The sequence below is a fragment of the Herpailurus yagouaroundi genome, unplaced genomic scaffold, assembly GCF_014898765.1.
Source record: "Herpailurus yagouaroundi ecotype Mexico unplaced genomic scaffold, PumYag 141, whole genome shotgun sequence".
Classification (NCBI taxonomy): Eukaryota; Metazoa; Chordata; class Mammalia; order Carnivora; family Felidae; genus Herpailurus; species Herpailurus yagouaroundi.
In genome coordinates, this window is record NW_024412396.1 from 46,159,992 (window position 1) to 46,178,247 (window position 18,256).

Sequence of the window (18,256 nt, forward strand, 5' to 3'; positions counted from 1 at the left end):
ATCATTTTGCAAAAAAAACTAAAGAGAATTATTAAACTCTTTATTAAGAATTAAATAATTCAGTACGATTACTGGATATGATATAAATAAACAAAAAGTCAGTAGCTTTTTAGTATGTTAGCAGTATGGTATTAGAAAATGTGATGACATGAATGATCCTAGTCTAAGTAAGAAAATACTATACTATACCTGATAATAAATATAACAAATGAATATCTTTAGGTTAAAAGATCTTAAAATAAATCTATAGATGTAGGAGCTATATATGTTACTGAACGGGAAGACTCGATATTACACAGAATTTAAAGTTTTCTAAGTTAATTGATAAATTTAATGCAGTTTGAAAACAAATCAAAATGACAAAACCAAGAGAGTTTGCCATGAAACTTGACAAGAATGATACTAAATTAGTTGAAGAAGTGGAATTAATGGCATCAGCAGCATTTATTATAATACTATGATATTTCAATTGCTTTGGCATTGGCAGATAGAAAAGCAGACTACCCAAACAGATAGGGACACCACAAGAGGAAACCTCCACATGCCTGAGGACTTTTTTTTTTTTTGGCATTGTATTAAAAATCAGTATGGAAAGACTGATTCTAATAATAGAATAGAATGGTAAAATTAAAAATATATTCCTATAAACAAATTTTGGATGAATTAAAGACATACCTTTTAAAGAGTGACCTTTCAACTTTTAGAAGAAAATATAGGAAAACATCTGTAGGGTGTTGGTGATTGGAAGAATTTTTTTTGAGCGAGATCCAAAAAGCCCAAAATATAAAGAAGAGCAATAAATGTGACTGTGTTAAATTTTTTCAACGTGTATATGAGAAGACATACCTTAAACAAAGGTAAAAGGCAAGCTATAGAATATGAAATACATTCAGATATACATATCTTATGGAAGATAAGTATCCATACCATATAGAGAAATCCCACAAATCAATAATAACGAAAAATGGATAAAACATAAGTAAAGACCAATAAATGAATTAAAATTTTAACTAGTTATCAGGGAAATGCCAGTGAAAACAATAAGGTAGCTTTGATATCATCATACTGGTAATAATTTAAAGGCAAAGATGATAGAGAAAGTGATGTCCTGTATGTCATGGCTGGATTGTAAAATTGTTCCAAACACGTTAGAGAGCAGTCTGATGTATCTAATAATGTTGAGAACTGCTCCAACTCAAGGTTTTAGCAGTTCCCTTTCTAGAATCCTTTAGAGAGACTTTCATACATGTCTCCAAAGAAGATACGAAAGTAGTGGCCATTCATTCATTGTTTGTGATAGCAAAACATTGGAAATAATCTAGATTGCACTCGATAAAACCTAGTATATACAAAGAATAGAAAACATACAGAAGTTATTATAAAGGCTCTATATCTTTTTGTATCAACATGAATAAATCTTTAAAAACAATTTTTGTGTGAAAAAAAGTTGTAAGAGGATGCGTTCCAAATGATACCATCTGTACAGATTTCATAAATATACAAAATACTTATGGGAAGGGTGCATAGCATCTTTGAGAAGTTTCTTCAGAGAAGCTGAGAGCAGGATGGGATTGGAAATTGATATTTTAGCTATATTTGTCACATTTTGTTTCTTTGTACTCTGAAGCAGATTTGGCAGAATATTAACATTTATCAAATCCACATGACGGGTACTAGGTATCTCTACATTCTTGCAGGTTTCAAATATTTTGTAATTGAAAGTTTTCAGTTTAGACTAATAGCATTGCAGTCCCCAGTTAAACATCAGATTGAACACATGCCACAATTATTTCCTTTCCCTCCTTAACCCCTATGCCAGTGTCATTAAAGGAATAGAAAAAGACATAAATATATACAAAGACAGATAAGAGAAAAATAGGAGTAGATTAGAATTACCAGCACAGTTTTGGTCATTGATTTTTTTGTAAGTAGTGATGTGGACAGAGCTCAATGTGAATGCCTTTACAGAGGGGTTCTAGGGCATGTTGGCCCTGTACAAACCCAAAATTGGAGGACTCAAGTTGCTGAGAAGATTGGAGGGGTGAGGCTGGTTGCAGCTAGGTAGCGGGGGTCCCTTTCCTAACCTGATGTGATCATAAAGCCTCCAGAAAATGGGAGGAATTACTTGAAACACTTTTTGCTGAGCTCGGTTCTTGGAATGCTGAGCACTAGACAGGAAATGGAACCATTCTTCTCTCAAGAAACTGAAGTGTATCCTATAAATGACCTGTTCTCATGTGGCATTTGTGAGTCCCCCCAGCATAGAGAGGGGACCCTCCGTCTGGTTTAAGCCGGCAAAGGATTTATGGAAATAGTATTTAGTGACTTGTCGAATCACTGGGAAGGCTGTAGAACTAGGTCTGGAAAATGGGTGAGAACGAGGGAGGCCAAGTGGCCGAAGGGAATGCTCAGTCGTACAAGAAAACCAGTGTGGTGCTGCCTCTGAACACTAGACATCTAGCTTTGTGTTACCACCGTGTGCACTTTACCAAGGGCACTACTGTACACGAGGGGCATTACTGCTCCCGTCACTTTCCACGTAGGTGGACTCGCGGCCCCTTGCTCTCTCCAGACACTACTTTTTGACTCACGGGTTCGGGATGTGCTTATCTCATGGGCTGAGGGGCAGGTTGTATGTCTGCACCCTATCTGTAAGAATGTCTGGTTAGGTGATGGTGTGGCATTTGTAGCTTCTGTGGTGGAAGATAGACTCTCTGTATAAGGCAAGAAATTTCCCTGGATGTGGGAAGAGAGCTCAGAGACTAAACAGACGCTAGACAGTCATAATTCTGTTTTCCCCTATGTTCAGTTTTCACAAGTAAAACAACTGGGTCCCCAACCAGTCCCCTCCAGGAAAGTTCATGTAGCAATCAACAAGCCATGCCTCCACACAGAGCTTCTTTTTAATGCTTGAACGTTATTTTTTTAAGATTATATTTTCTAGGCACTCTCTACACCCAACGTGGGGCTTGAACCCACAACCCTGAGACCGAGAGTCACACGCTTCACAGACTGAGCCACCCAGGTGCCCCAGTGCCTGAATATTAAATATAAAAGGATAGTCAGTGATAGCAGACATTATGAGCAAAAGCCTTCCATGTGAGAAAGACAGTGATCACGACAGATAGAAGAAAAGTATATGTGGGGAAAATATAGACACTGAATATGAAAAGGAAGCTTTAAAAAAAAAATTGCTTAGGGGTGCCTGGGTGGCTCAGTCGGTTGAGCAGCCGACTTCGGCTCAGGTCATGATCTCACAGCTCGTGAGTTCGAGCCCCGCGTCAGGCTCTGTGCTGACAGCTCGGAGCCCTGGAGCCTGCTTTGATTCTGTGTCTCCCTCTCTTTCTGCCCCTCCCCTCTCACACTCTGCCTCTCTGTCTCTCTCAAAAATAAATAAACATTAAAAAAAATTGTTTTTAATTGCTTAATATTAGTAGGGATGAGATGAAGTATTACAGTTACGAAATAAGAATAGAATTTATTTTTTTAATGGGAAGAAACAATCATTGAACACAAATTTTTTTTTCAAAATTGAGGCCAGGAGTCGATATGAAACATTTAATAATATGGTTGGAAAATGAAGGTAAAAAAAATTCTTTTCCAGGGGCACCTGGGTGGCTCAGCGATTGAAAGCCTGACTTTGGCTCAGGTCATGATCTCACAGTTTGTGGGTTTGGGCCCTGCATCAGGTTCTGTGCTGACAGCTCAGAGCCTGGAGCCTGCTTCGGATTCTGTGTCTCCCTCTCTCTCTCTGCCCCTCCCCCACTCGTGCTCTGTCTGTGTCTCTCTTTTTCTCTCAAATAAATAAATGTTAAAAAAAAAAAAATTCTTTCTAGTACCTGAAAGAATAAAAATGGATGGTGGGAGAGAGGAGATAAGCAGCTATTTAGGAGATCCAGTATCCAGTAAGTAGAACTTTGAAAGAAAGGTAAAGGGAAGGGAATTATTGGGGGGGAAAAAAAAAGATTTAAAGAAAGAACGAAAATTTCACTTAAGTGAAAGAGAGAGGTTTTTATATTGAAAAGATTTACCAGGTGTCAAATGAAAGGATTATAAAAAGGTTCACACAAAGGCTACTCTACTCCAGTATCTAAAAAGATTTTTAAAACCTCCTGGGGGGTAGGGGAAAGAAAGAAAAAAGAAAAAAAACATGTAATGTATAAAAGAATAGGAATCAGAGTATCACTGGACTTTTCAGTTACAACAATGGAAGCTAGAGGATAATGAAATAATAAATTCCATTGGTAAATGTTTTTCTACCTAGAGTTCGATACCCAGCCAAATTGTCAATTTAAGGCTGGACGTTCCAGGTCTCAAAGCTTTTACTACATATGTACTTCTTAGGCAGTTGCCAAATGAAGATAGTGCTCATCAAAATGAGGGAGTAAGATGTGAGATCCGGGGAACATGGGGCCCTTCGGAGGAGAGGAGAGAAGGAACTGTCAAGATGATAATGATGGGATGCTTCTGAGGATGCCAATGCAGTAGACCTAGCATTCAGCCAGGTCAGATTAGAGTAGAAGGATGGAGAGCTCCAGAAGAGAGGGCTCCAGGAAAGAGAAATGGAATTGATAGGGCACCCATTGCTTTGGTAACCATCTGGAAAACAGTAATGAAAAATTTGTGGGTTTTTTTTTTTTTCATTGAGTTTAGGAAGAATTAAGAGTAGGTATGTAGAAACGAAGCAAATGGAAAACAAATGAAGCAATTATTAACTCCAGGAAACATAAAGTAAGCAATTAAGGACATATAACCACAGCAATACAAATCCTGCTCTGTATAGCTATGATACATGTACACACATGCACATACAGAAATCTGTACACAGAATAGGGCAAGGGAAGAAATGGGATACTTACTGAAAGCGTGCTCATTTCTCATTTTCCACAAGTTCTCTTAGAACTTCAGATAATATCTAATATAGGTAAATCAAGAAGTACCAGTACGAACATGTTAGTTAGGAATATGGAAATATTGGAGGGAACAGTAGTATGAATTGAAAGTGGTAGCTCCTGGGAGTGGAGAAGATAAGGTAAAGCACTCCTGTTTTGTGTTTTGTTTTATTTTGTTTTGTTTTTTTCTTATATGTTGTAGTACTATTTGCCTTTAACTATTGTGTATATTAGCAGTGTGTATCTTTGTACAGTAGGTCTTCCTTCTATAGATTGTAAAATCACTTCTCATTGTTTGTTGTACCACTTATTCTTGTATTCACATATGGATGACATTTATCATTAAACTTCTGTAGGGACTAAAGCTAATAAATAAAGCATAATGCCTTGCCTCAGGGCCCACTTGTGGCTTAGTGGGTGGTGCATCAGAAAACCCTGAAACATCAGGATATTTTGCATGATTGTCTTTTGGGAACCAAGGTTGTGGTGGGAGTGTTAGGGACAAATGGAAAGACTGGCAGAGATCCTAGGGCCTGCTGGAGAAGTAGAGATCAGAAAGAGTTGGTGTATGAGGAGTCCTGGGGTTCAGCAGAAGAAAATCTTTTCTGCCTCTGGACAACCATACGTTTCCAAATGTTGAAAGAGAGGTTACAGAGCCCAACAATATGATTATGATTATTTTCTGGTTTACCTTTTTTTTTTCCCCCCCTGAAAGGGTTCTACCAGTCTTCATTGCCTCTAGCAATATAAGGATGTCTGTTTTAACAGTGCACCATTAACAGTGAGTACTGGCATTCTTAGGATTTTTCCTAATGGGTATAAAATGACGTAGTGTTGTTTTGATTTGTATGTCTTTGATGCTTATTTATACCCATGATTGTTACAGCACTGGTTAGGCCTTTCCTTGCGCTTGTGTTCCGTTAAAGAGTTTTCTGCGACGTATTTTTTTTTTAAAACTTGTTCTACCTGCAAGTTTGTGAAAAAACTTCAAAATCACTTATTTTGTCAGAAAACTTCAAACAGAGAATCCTTCATTTTTATTGCCAGCAGAGCTGGTGTTAGAAGGTAATGATGCATAGTAGAGTGATAATTTCTTCAGAGAATCCCGGTCTTGATTTTGAATCACCGTATGTCACATGCAGTACTCTCAAGGGATGTGTGTAAAAGGTAACATGGCAGGGGCTGGAATGGGGTGTGGACGACTTCCTAGGAGAGACTGTACCTAAATGCAGTCTCGAGGTGAACAGGAAAAATAGGGGTGGGTAGGAACAAACCAAGACAACGACAGAAGAGAATTGTATGAGGTTGTATTCCAGCACAGGTTGCTGCTTGGTGTTTTGGTTTTGTGTAGTTTAGTTTAGTTTGTTTGTTTGTTTGTTTTGAAGGCTCAGAGTGCATTCAAGGTATATTCAAGGCACTGTAGCTGGTTCTATTTCCCTTTGACTGGAGCCATACACTCTCTTGATAGCGTAAAGAGACAAGGCTGTTACTTACAGGGATCTATCTTGCATTTGTGAGATTGTTCTTTTGCCTTGAAAGTGGTGGGAAGTTGGTGTGAGGTTTTAAGCAAGAGAGTGTAAGTGTTGTGCTTGCATGCACTTTGTAAGCACTCAGTACCGAAGAGGCAGGGTGATGAAATTTTGGAGTGTTAGTGCAGGCACACAAGATGACATTTGAAGATCAAACTTATCATTCCAGTTAAGGAATTTCTTTCACTTGGTCACAAAAATGAAAGGAGTCGCCAAGAAAGAGAGGACTTCCTGCCCCAAGGTTCTGTCTTTGAATGCTTGGTTGGTTTGCATTTTCATTAGCTTTTTGTCTAGTTTGTAAATCAAAGTTTAAATGATAAGGTTACAAAATTTGTGAGTAACGTGGAATCTAAAACCAAAAACCAACCTTATGGATACAGAGAACAGATGGGTGGTCGCCTGAGGTTGAGGAGGAGTGACTTGGGTGCTGGTGATCAAAAGGTACAAATTTCCAGTTATAAAATGTGTAGGTCACAGTGATCTTATGTACGGCATGGTGACCATAGTTAATACTGTGGTATTGCATATTTGAAAGTAGCCAGGGAACGGAACTTGATCGTTCTCATCACAAGAAAAAAAAGCTTTGTAACTATATATGGTGACGATGTTAACTGGACTCCTGGCAGTTATCATTTTACAGTACATACAAATATTGAATCACTGAGTTGTAGACCTGAAACTAACATAATATTATGTCAGTTATACCTCCTTTTTTAAAAATAATAAGTTTGTCAGTAAAATCTCATTTAGAAGTCAGGAATAGATAAAAGTAATTTTATGTGAGGGTTATGTATAATGTGCATGAATGTTTGTATATGTGCATATTTAGTAAAGAAAAAAACCCTGGAGGAATGTGTTGTGCATTGGTTTAAAAAAAAGTTATTTCATTCGCTCTTGTCTTAATTGTTGCTGACAAGTTGCCAGAAACATTTGTAGAGGGCTCCTATTTTCAGAACCAGGATTTAGACACACACACACACATATATATATATATATGACTTAAATTGTGTCAGTTGTGAAGTGTTTCATCAAGTTATTTTCTGTCAGCTTGGCAGGGGGAGATCCTCTGCCTCTCCTGGACATAAGTAGATTCTTTAATTCTTCATCATCCACCCTCTGCCTTCCTTCATTTTCTGGTTATGTACTAGATTAAGTCTCTTCAGAAGTGAGCTCTCCCTTGCACTGTATCCTTTCTCTCTGGTCTGTATCTGTCATTCAATGCCTTTCTCACTGTGTGTGCCCGGCCCACACAATATCTGGAGGAATGCACAAACTATTAGGAGTGGCTACCCCTTGGGGTTAGTATTGGGGTGTCCTGAAGGAGAGAGATATTTTTCACTTTTTCTGCACTGTTTCCTTTTTTTTTTTTTTTTAAACAAGAAGCATACAATTCATTTAAAAAACAGCTTTGAAAAAGGAAGCAACAATGGGAAGCCTTGTATACGGGAGAGAAATTACATGAGCATAAAAGATAATTGTCTTGACCATCATGGATTTGGTGATGGTTATTTTTATTTCCGGTTTCTGTTGTCTCTCCCACCTGTGCTAGACTGATCACCCTCCTTTTTCCTGTGAATGTGTTTATTTACTTTGCTAGGATTTTTAAGACCTAATCCTGTTGTGCATTAGTTTACTTTTTAGTGGTTTCATTGTGAAGGGGCCTCGTCCAGTTCTAACTGATGCACTTCTGGTTGCTCTTTTAAAAGATTTGCTCATTCGTGTGGCTATTTTTCATGCCCTTTGATGGTAACTGGATAGAAGGGAAGAAGGTCAAATTGCTGTTATTTTTTCATTCCCTTCTGTTGTTGTTACGAAGGCTCCTAAAGAGAAAAATTAAGCTGAAATCTGTATTAAATTTTGTTCAGGTAGGCTTTTTGTTTTTTTGACCTGTCCCCCTTAACACTGATATTTATGAGATAGCCATAACCACGTTTTATTTATTTATTTATTTATTTATTTATTTATTTATTTATTTTCAACGTTTATTTATCTTTGGGACAGAGAGAGACAGAGCATGAACGGGGGAGGGGCAGAGAGAGAGGGAGACACAGAATTGGAAACAGGCTCCAGGCTCTGAGCCATCAGCCCAGAGCCTGACGCGGGGCTCGAACTCACGGACCGCGAGATCGTGACCTGGCTGAAGTCGGACGCTTAACCGACTGCGCCACCCAGGCGCCCCCATAGCCACATTTTAAATGACAGTATGAATTCTGTTACTTTATCCATTAATTTCTAGTCCATTTTAACTGAGATCCTGTGACTTTTGTTTCTAATGATTCCATTTCAAGGAGATTGAGCTGAGATACTTTGGGGAGAAGAACCGGATGGATCTCTGCCCTCAGGAATCTAAACATCTAATTGGGGAGAAAAGGCCCAACCATGTGTAGGGCTGTCACGAATTTCAAAAAGTAGGAGGGGAGGAGAAGCATTTTTAGGAGGTAGAGTGTTGTAGCGCAAGCAACATGGCGTAGGCATCAGACCCCTCGAGCAGTGATCCAGGCTCTTCTGAGCGGCAGAATCTTCCACACAAGCTCTGTGGATCACACCTCCCGGGAGGTGCTGTGTAAACAAGGTTGTGTACAAACTGGTACAGCATCATGGATGCTCAAACTGTAGTTAAAACTGATGGCAGCAAGTTGTTGCAGAGCATGTTCTGGAAGAACTTCTGGCAGAGCTGACAGGATGGGAGTCTGGGAATGAGGAAATTTGGCTTCACATACGGGCTTTGCCCCTGGCCATTTGCCCCTGGTGAACTTCCAGTTTCTGACCCTGAGATACCACATGTGGAAAATGACAGGTTTGGACAGGGTTTTTTTCCTCATAACTCAACAATTTTAAATTCTGAATGTAAGCTCAGAGAGGGATACCCTTAATTCGGGTTCAGTCATCCAGTAGATCTTTATGGAAAGGTACCACGGTTGTCTAGGGCAGATCTACTTCCTGCTGTGACGGGAAGGAGAAAGCAGTCTGGGGACAGGTGCCACTTAGTCTTGAATTCCAAGCCTCAATCACACAATAACAGGGTGGCAATTGAGGGGCCGTGAAGCTTCCCAAAAGACAAGTGGCTTGACCACTGTAGCATTTTAAGAAAGTTGATAATCAGTATTTTTCTCCTGCTAGATGTAGAGATTCGTACAGGAGTTTGTTTTCAGAAATGGGGCACCTGGGTGGCTCAGTCGGTTAAGTGTCCGACTCCTGATTCTGACTCAGGTTATGATCTCACAGTTTGTGAGATCGAGCCCCATGCCGGGCCCTGGGCTGACCTTATGGAGCCTGCTTGAGATTCTGTCTCTCCTCTCTCTGCCCCCCACTCCCCCGCCTCTCAAAAAAAAAAAAAAAAAAAAAAAAAAAGGTAATAAACATTTAAAAAAACGAATAACTCAGGCTATAAAGGGAGATGATTTTTCTTTTATAATGTGTATTTGAACTAATTTTCTGCCATAAATTCTCTAACTGCCAGTCCAGTATTTACTGAGAGCTAGCCCCTGGTGTCGCACACAATCTACTTATCTCCCTGAAAACGGAGATACTGCTTCATAGGGTGCTTGTGAGGACTGAAGACATGAACAAGTGTTGGAGAGAGAAGTGGAGGGGAGTCCTGCTGCTCTGGAGCCCTGTAGGGAGAGCTTCTAGCCAGGAATAAGGGTAGGAAGAAACAGACAAATAAAGCATCTGCAATCTGTATTTAAGGAAATGCTAAAGCAGTGCGGGGTGATTTTGTTTTAATTTTTTTCTTCTAAGTCTTGGTCCTTGGGTGGTATTTTAAAATCTGCTAAGTGTGGGGTGCCTGGGTGGCTCGGTTGGTTAAGTGTCCAACTTCGGTTCAGGTCATGATCTCATGGTTTGTGGGTTCAAGCCCCACATTGGGCTGTGCGCTGACAGCTTAGAGCCTGGAGCCTGCCTGGGGTTCTGCGTCTCCCTCTCTCTGCCCCCCCCCCCACCCCCCCCCCGCCATGGCTCTTTTTTCAAAAAAAATAAACATTAAAAAATTTTAAATATGCCAAATGAAATATGGTTACTATTGATATTCATCATGATTTAAAATTATTTGGATATTAGGGTTGTATATAGAAACAACTTTATGTTTATCAGTGATTCTTACTGATGCTACTTTCTACTCTAAGTTGAATTTACATGTGCTTTTTTCAAGTGCACTTCCTGAAATTTCTTTTTAGAATATAAATATTCAATTGAGAGAACCACAGTATGTTTATTAAAGCCATTTGTGATGTTCTATCTTACTGAACCCACTGGATTCCCATACTCCTCTTGTTCCAGATAGATTAGAGGGACTTGAGGGTGGAAACATTCCCTCTTTGGCTCCCCCTGGGAGGGTGACTAGTATAGTGCAAAGCACTAGCGGTGCCCTGGCCCAGGTCCACGTTGGCGACCTGACAAGCTGTCTTAATGATGTGGGTTCTCGGCTGCTGTTCATTGTGTGTGGATCAAGGGTAGCTTTCATAGCTTATGTAATTTGAATCTGACTTGATACAGTTCAGACCGTCTCTTTCCCTTCTGTTCCCAGAGGGGAAAGTCAATACTAGTAGAGTCTCCCTCCTCAGGTTAAATATAGTGTTGGTTTCCTGAGCCATCAATATCTCATAGCAGAGCCCAAATGGGGACATTCGTTACATTTAGCCTGAATCTCCGCAGAAAGAGGACTGTGGCGACAGGTAAGATGTCTGAACGTGGGAAAGTAGAAGCATCCCAGGAAAGGGGACATGTAATGATGGCTGATGGCTCAACCTCACCCCGGTTTGGCAGCCTCACCTGGGTTTTCAGTCACCACCACCTGGTGACAAGGTGAAATGGAGGCTCTTTGGGCTGCAGGGCATTTTATATTGATACTAAATACAAAGAAATCATCTGTAAATGAGGAAGTTTAATCTGAATGAAGTAATCAAATTTGTAAATACTGCTGATCTTCTCATCTTTAATACTCTACATTTCAGATAGCTCTCTTTGATTTCATTTAAGTCAGGAGATTTAGTGCAAGATCATCTCTGGGGAAGGACCTAACATCTGTTGAGCTTTGACTTGTTTGGTGATTTGCGTAGTTGGAGCTTTAAACAGGGCAGTAGTTTGTAATTAGGAGTCAGAGTCAGAGGTGTGTTCATCGTACTACATTCCCAGGTCTTTTTTTTTTTTTTTTAAACAACAGAATGATGGGTTTATTTTTTTCCTACATTTTTTTCTTCTGATTATTAAAGTTACATTTGCTCATTTTAGAAAACAAATAGTACCAAGTACCAAGAAAAAAAAGAAAGCCCAGAAATTAGTCTGTTTTTTTGTTTTTTGTTTTTTTTTAGCATTTATTCATTTTTGAAAGGCAGAGAGAGACAGAGCATGAATGGGGGAGGGGCAGAGAGAGAGGGAGACACAGAATTTGAAGCACGCTCCAGGCTCCGAGCTGTCAGCACAGAGCCCAACATGGGGCTTGAACTCACGGACTGGGAGATCGTGACCTGAGCCGAAGTTGGCCGCCCAACCAACCGAGCCACCCAGGCACCCCAGCCCAGAAATTATTCTTAATCCAACTACCTAAAGACAGGCATTGTAAATCCTTTGGGGGAACTTCTTTTGGCTTGTTATGTAACTTTTTTTTTTTTTTAAGCAAAATTTATAATGTATATACAATTTTGTTTGTATTCTAGATTATTCCAATATTGGACATTCTTGTCCCCAATTGCATTACATAGGATGCACAATATAAAAATTGTTCTGTTTTTTTAAAAAGTGAATCCATGGGTCTTATCAGTTAAGAAATCTTAGTTTAATTTTTTTTTCAACGTTTTTATTTATTTTTGGGACAGAGAGAGACAGAGCATGAACGGGGGAGGGGCAGAGAGAGAGGGAGACACAGAATCGGAAACAGGCTCCAGGCTCCGAGCCATCAGCCCAGAGCCTGACGTGGGGCTCGAACTCACGGACCGCGAGATCGTGACCTGGCTGAAGTCGGACGCTCAACCTACTGCGCCACCCAGGCGCCCCAGGAAATCTTAGTTTAAATAAACGTTTTTTTTTTTCGTGTAACCTTGAATCTACTAAAAAGTACTATTATGTCCTAAGGGAGGTGATACGTAGTGTGTCCCTGCCGTATTTAATTCTGGGACCCTTTTTTGCGGGTTGATAACTTGCAGAATTTGAAGCACCATTTGGGGGAGCTGCCAAGGATTCCCTTCTGCCTAGGAGACATTTACTGGTTGTTCCCATTTCTGACACTCCCTTTTCCCTCGATCATATTTGGTAGGAAGTGGTTTCGTACCAAATCATATTTGATAATCAGCTGTGCGGTAGATTACATCGTACAGTACTGATGAATACAATTTTTATGTTTTTAAATGAATATTAATGTACAAATTAGTACATGAAAAACATACACTTGCTCCACTGGTCTGGTCTGGTCTCTTATATCCTGGTGCCAGGCATGGAAATGCTCAGTGCCCCTGATGAGTGGGTACACTCCAATTTTCTTTGAAACTGTTCAGGGGCACCTCGGTGGCTCAGTCGGTTGAGAGTCCAACTTCGGCTCAGGTCATGATCTCGCGGTTCATGAGTTCGAGCCCTGCGTTGGGCTCTGTGCTGACAGCTCAGAGCCTGGAGCCTGCTTCGAGTTCTGTGTCTCCCTCTCTCTCAAAAATAAATAAAAATTAAAAAAAAAAATGTGTTCGTTTCCTGCACCTCAAACACCTGTTGTGTTTCCTCTGATAATTCTGAGTCACCGTTCCCCTTCTACTTGTTGCCTCTTACCCTACTTTATACCTCTATGTTTCTACCATTGAGCTCCTCAGACCTAGCCCTTTGGCATTATATTGCATATTACATAAGTCTAATCATGTTTAAGTATAAGAGATAAACATTCACACTTTTCTTCTTATTTTGCCAGCTGTTGAATCATTTCCCTACCCACCAGTAACTCCGCCACGAAACTTGGGCACCTTCTTTATTCTAGTCTCCCGTTTCCACCATCAAGCTTTCTGCCGAATTTTGTTGTTTCCTTCACCCTCCGCTATACAAAGGATCTTCAGGCTTTAATAGGACTTTGAAAAGTAACTTTTTTCAGTGAACTTTTTTAGTTAGGCGGTAGGGTAGGAACCATAGGGTAGGAACCAAATGTTATTTTTCCTTTTGGTTCTTGCTCTGGCCTAACAGACACATTTTAAATTGCTTTCTTATCTCCAGATTCAAAGGTAACTTAGTTTTATTATATGGTTTGCATTTTACAACTTCTTTACTTGCTTGGTTAATTTCAGGGTGTTTTTGAATCTACTTTGTCTCCATCAGTGGTCTCTTATTCAGATAGTGAACATTTGGAGAACAGGAACTGGATTTGTCAACCCCGTTTTTCCCAATCCTTCCTGCTTTTTGTTGAAGGGACAGAACAGAAATGAAAGAAGGGAAATTCCTCTCTAAAAAGTTACATGCTGATTCATAAATCTTAAATTCTACATGACCTTGCACTGAGATGTTTGTATGTGTTACAGGCTCGCTTCAAAGACTGAGACAGCCCTTCCATCTGAGATGTTACTTTTATGCAATGTGAGTGAACTTCAGAAAAGCCAGGAAGGGATGTAAAGAAAATAGTTTACCTTATTTGGTTGTCCTAGCTAACGTAATGTTCAGGCACTGTGAGGTTATAATTCTATTATAAAATAAGCTTCCTCTTACATTCTAAAGTATATTTATGGGCATTACTAAAGAATATTTATGGGCATTCTAAATCTATGTATACAACTTTATACACTATTAACATTGATACTTTCATAAATACTCAAATTTCATAAGATAATATCTCACAAGTACTAGTGGAGAAATGTAACAACATCCCATTTTGTAATATTTGTAACATGGACGTATTTGATGAGAAGTGCTACAGCTTTTTGGTGAACATACCATATTGTGTTGTAAATTATTTCAGGGAAGAACTATAGTAGTTGGTTTTTTTGTTGTTGTTTCTGGGTGTTTTTTTTCTTTTTTTTTTTTTTTTTCATTTCCACATCTTCTTATGTAGCCTCTAAACTATTCTTTATGCCCTTGGCACAAGGAAAGTTTCTCGTGTTGTTCCTTTCGTTTGGTTCCTTCAATTATTTATTCTCACTTCCTTACCACTCATTCATTTCTTGGAAAAAAATTATTTTTCCATTTTTCTGGTAGCTAATTCATTATACCAACTGGTAAATAAGGAAGATATCAAATGAGTACTTGTATATATTTTATCTGGAGTTTAGGGGAGAGAGTCATGAGTAGAGATTTGGAAGTAACTGCACAGGGATTATATTTAAAAGTTCAGGTACCTATGATGTCACCAGACCACACTGGCTACCATGCAGCTATCTCCTCACGTAATTCCATTATTTGGTCTTCATTCAGTTGCAGAGGCAACTGTGACCCAACCAAGTCAACAACACCCTGCTTTCCAGAGTAATATTTTTACCTGAGTATACTCGTGCCTACTATCTTATCCTAATGGATTCAGTGCTCCCATACGTCCTAATACTGATACCCTTTATAGCCCCTTCCCAAAGTGTGAAGGATGGTAAGAGAGGCCAGCCAAAGCCAAGGATGCCATTCTGGAATCACTAGCTGTTCAGTGGAGTCCACTAGCGATACTGAAGAGTGACCAAAAAGAGAAAGGCAAGAGAAAATGAAGAACATGGTTATCAGGGAAATCTGGAGAAGAGAGTTTTAGGGAAGAGGAAGGGGTCAAGACTGTGAATGTCTCAAGGAGCCAGAATCAGAAGGACTGTGTTTACACCTGTAGCTTCCCTTGAAGGGAGAGATTGTTTCCTCAAATACCCTCTAGCACCAAGCGTGTGGTCAGTGGTCAGAAGGAAATTCAGAAATGCTGGGGATGATTTAGAAGAGAGGAGGAAGCGCTTTTTCTGGAAGATTGATGTCAGGAAAGGATGGCGGGTTACGTTGTGATAGACTTTGAGTGAGGAAAAGACTTTCCCAGTAGGATTTGAACGCATCTTCTTGTTTTCTAGAACTTGCAAGACGTCACCGAACTAAACAGTGGGGTTGATTGCTAAATGGATCTTCCACTTACGTTCCAAATAGTACGTAGAGGTGGAAAATTAAATGTGTAGCAAGGAAGTTTTTATACAGCTGACTCTTTCAACAGATGGAGGTGACGTGCTATAAATTAGTATTGTTCCTCTATTCAGACCTATTGCTTTTTACTGTATTCAGTGATGCTTAGGCAGGTTTGCTGATAATTAAGAGAATTGCTAATAATTGTCAGCGTATGTTTGCTTTTCCATCAACACCAAGGAGTAGGCTTTAGGTGTTACAGATCTGTCATAATATTACACACATAGTTGGAATTTTTATTTTTGACTAATTTAACAAATGTAAAACATATATATATTTCTACATATGCTAGTCTGTGTCCAAAGTTCATATTGCACTGAAAGGGGTTTGATGCTATAAACAAGGATGGGGAGAAAGGGAGGGAGATGGGGCTGGGAGGCAATGAGAATAGGAAAGAAAGTCCTGAGGACAGAAAAAATCTGTTATTTAACTTAGTTGTCTGTCTTCAACTCCTTGGTTTTGACAGGTCATTAAACTGTGGGCACTCTCTCTCCCTATGTGCCCATCTCTATTTTGAAATCGACAGGAAACATTGCATTGTTTTATAAGACGTAATGGGAGTCTTGGCATTTCTTTTAAACTGCAAAGAAATTTTTATGAAATATAAGATTTTTTAAAACTCATTAAAAAACCTAGGAAGCATGTGAGATGGTTCCGAAGAGGAGGTCTGTAGTAGAGGCAGCCAAGCCTGGGCATTTCCAAGTCAGTTCTATTTATTGTCTTTTAGGGCTGCCTTTCAGTTTCCTCCTACAATGGATAGAACTTCACATCTCCTAAAAAAAGACAGTTCTGCAACAAACTATTTTCTAAGGGAAATGAAATGTGACAAGAATGTCTTTTTTATCACTGTGGCATTAGTGTGTTGGCCTTTTAGAGACCAAAAGCTCTGGGAATGGTAGATTTATTTGGATTTCTGTGAGCTTGTGACAAATGTTGAAAGCATCTGATTTTTATAAGAATCTACTTAGAATTGTGCTTGATGCTAGTATATTCTTTGTTTGAAAGATAGTTCATTGAAATAAACAGCCTGCCCCACCCCCAGTTGCAAAATAGCTCATAAATTCCAGCTTTGGTTGCCTAAAGATTTTTTTCTATGGAGATGGGCTGGAGGTTACTTTGCATTTTGGCTCAGTTGGCTGGTTTCCCTCCCATCTTAGGAGGAGCACTTCTTAAACCTCAGCTGTGGCCACATGGGTATACCCGGCGCCTCTGGAAGCAAGTTAGCACGTTATTCCACTTGAAGGCTTACAGTTGGAGAGGAGCATGCGGCGTTTTGAATTGTAAAGGAAATCCTAGCAGTCTGAGGGCAGAAGTATCTCGAAAGCTCAAAAGCCAGGTTTAATTAGGTGGCCGTGCAAAACCATTATTCCCTGTCACAAAAGCCGAGGAAGAGGAGCCAGAGTGAAAACAATTGGCGCTTATCCGCCGGCGGCCCGGCCCAGCCCCTGAGCCCAGCTGGAGCTCAGCCGGCCCTGCATTCTGCAGGCAGCGTGCAGTTTTTGAAACTCCCCTCAGTGTTCCAGCCTTTAAATAGCAGCGAGTCTTCTCAAACGATGTTGCGTACTGCAAGAGAAATTAAAGCAGCTGCCTCGGAGGCAGGAGGCCGACTAGCGAGCTGCTTAATTATCGTGGAAGTAAGTGCTTGTTACCGATGAGCGGAGTGCAGCGAGCGCGGGTCGTCCCCGGGGCGTCTGCCGTGATTTGTAGACAATGCAGCCCTGTCAGCGCAGTGCTGGTTCAGCAGCATCCTTCCAAACATGTATTTGGCAAGAATTTAAAGGCCACCTCTTGTGTAATCCGTGGAGCCCTGGAAAAGGGTCCTCTGCCTTTATTTTCAGGATGTACGCAACCACGCGGGGTTTTGCACTCAGCATGCGTGCCTCTTGCCTCCCGACTGACTGGCTCACAAGGAAGTTGGTGTTCTTCACCCATCACCTGCAAGGATGCTAACACTTCTCTGTCGTCTGTCGGGGAATATGGACAGGTCTGTCCAGAGCAGCATTTTGTTTCTGCTGTCTTCCTAAATCAGCACCGGAGGGGCGGGTGGGGGGCGGGGGGGAGAATGCAGCGCGTAAGGAAATGCAGGCATTTGGTTAATTAGTGGAATTATTTCTAGCTTCCAGAGTAGACTAAGGAGAGCTTGAGAAGGGGTGGTGGTGAATGCGGGATCCATCCCAAGATACTCCTTGTGGGGGTAAGTAATAAAGTGAGGGAAATACAGAGGAGTGCTAATGGGTATAATGGCTCCGGGAAAACCCTGCTTATTTTTCTCTCTATTGTATTTGCTCTTGCCAACTGTCTTAAGCATTTGTAAAGAACCAAACAAAACCAAACAAAACAAAACAAAAAAAACAAGTAAGGATTTTGACATACAGAAGGTGTTAAAAAGTGAGTATTGCAACATACTCGATAACGTAATTTTTTGTCTTGTTTAAAAATTGTACACTGCTTAATTATCGAACTCTGTTGGTTATGTCTCGAACTTCTGGTCAGCACAGTGGTGGGTTCATGATGCTCTACATTATTGAAGGTCGTTGGAGCCTGTGCTTGGTCTGTACTTGGGGTAGGAGCCTTGATGTCCTAGAACAAGATCTCCACGCCCCTCCTCTTACAGGAAACAGTTCAGTGAAGCTCAAGTATGAATAGTCTTTTAAAATATATATCATTTAAAATGATGGATGGTCTTGAATGCTTTCACTTTTCTTCCTTTCAAACCTGCTTTACTAAAAATATGGGCTGTGA

At 40.2% G+C, this 18,256-nt stretch overlaps 1 protein-coding gene across 9 annotated transcripts in view; it reads left to right on the forward strand.

Moving 5' to 3' along the window:
- The window catches only part of SIPA1L1 (signal induced proliferation associated 1 like 1), a 365,218-nt gene that overhangs the window by 215,381 nt on the left and 131,581 nt on the right, over nucleotides 1-18,256 (forward strand). The window contains exon 1 of one of the 9 annotated variants that reach the window (XM_040477572.1): nucleotides 17,353-17,498. The exons of the other annotated variants lie outside the window; for them this stretch is intronic. The gene's annotated coding sequence lies outside the window, so the exon portion shown is untranslated. Of the gene's footprint in view, nucleotides 1-17,352; nucleotides 17,499-18,256 lie in introns of those variants that run through there. 9 annotated transcript variants of the gene reach the window in all.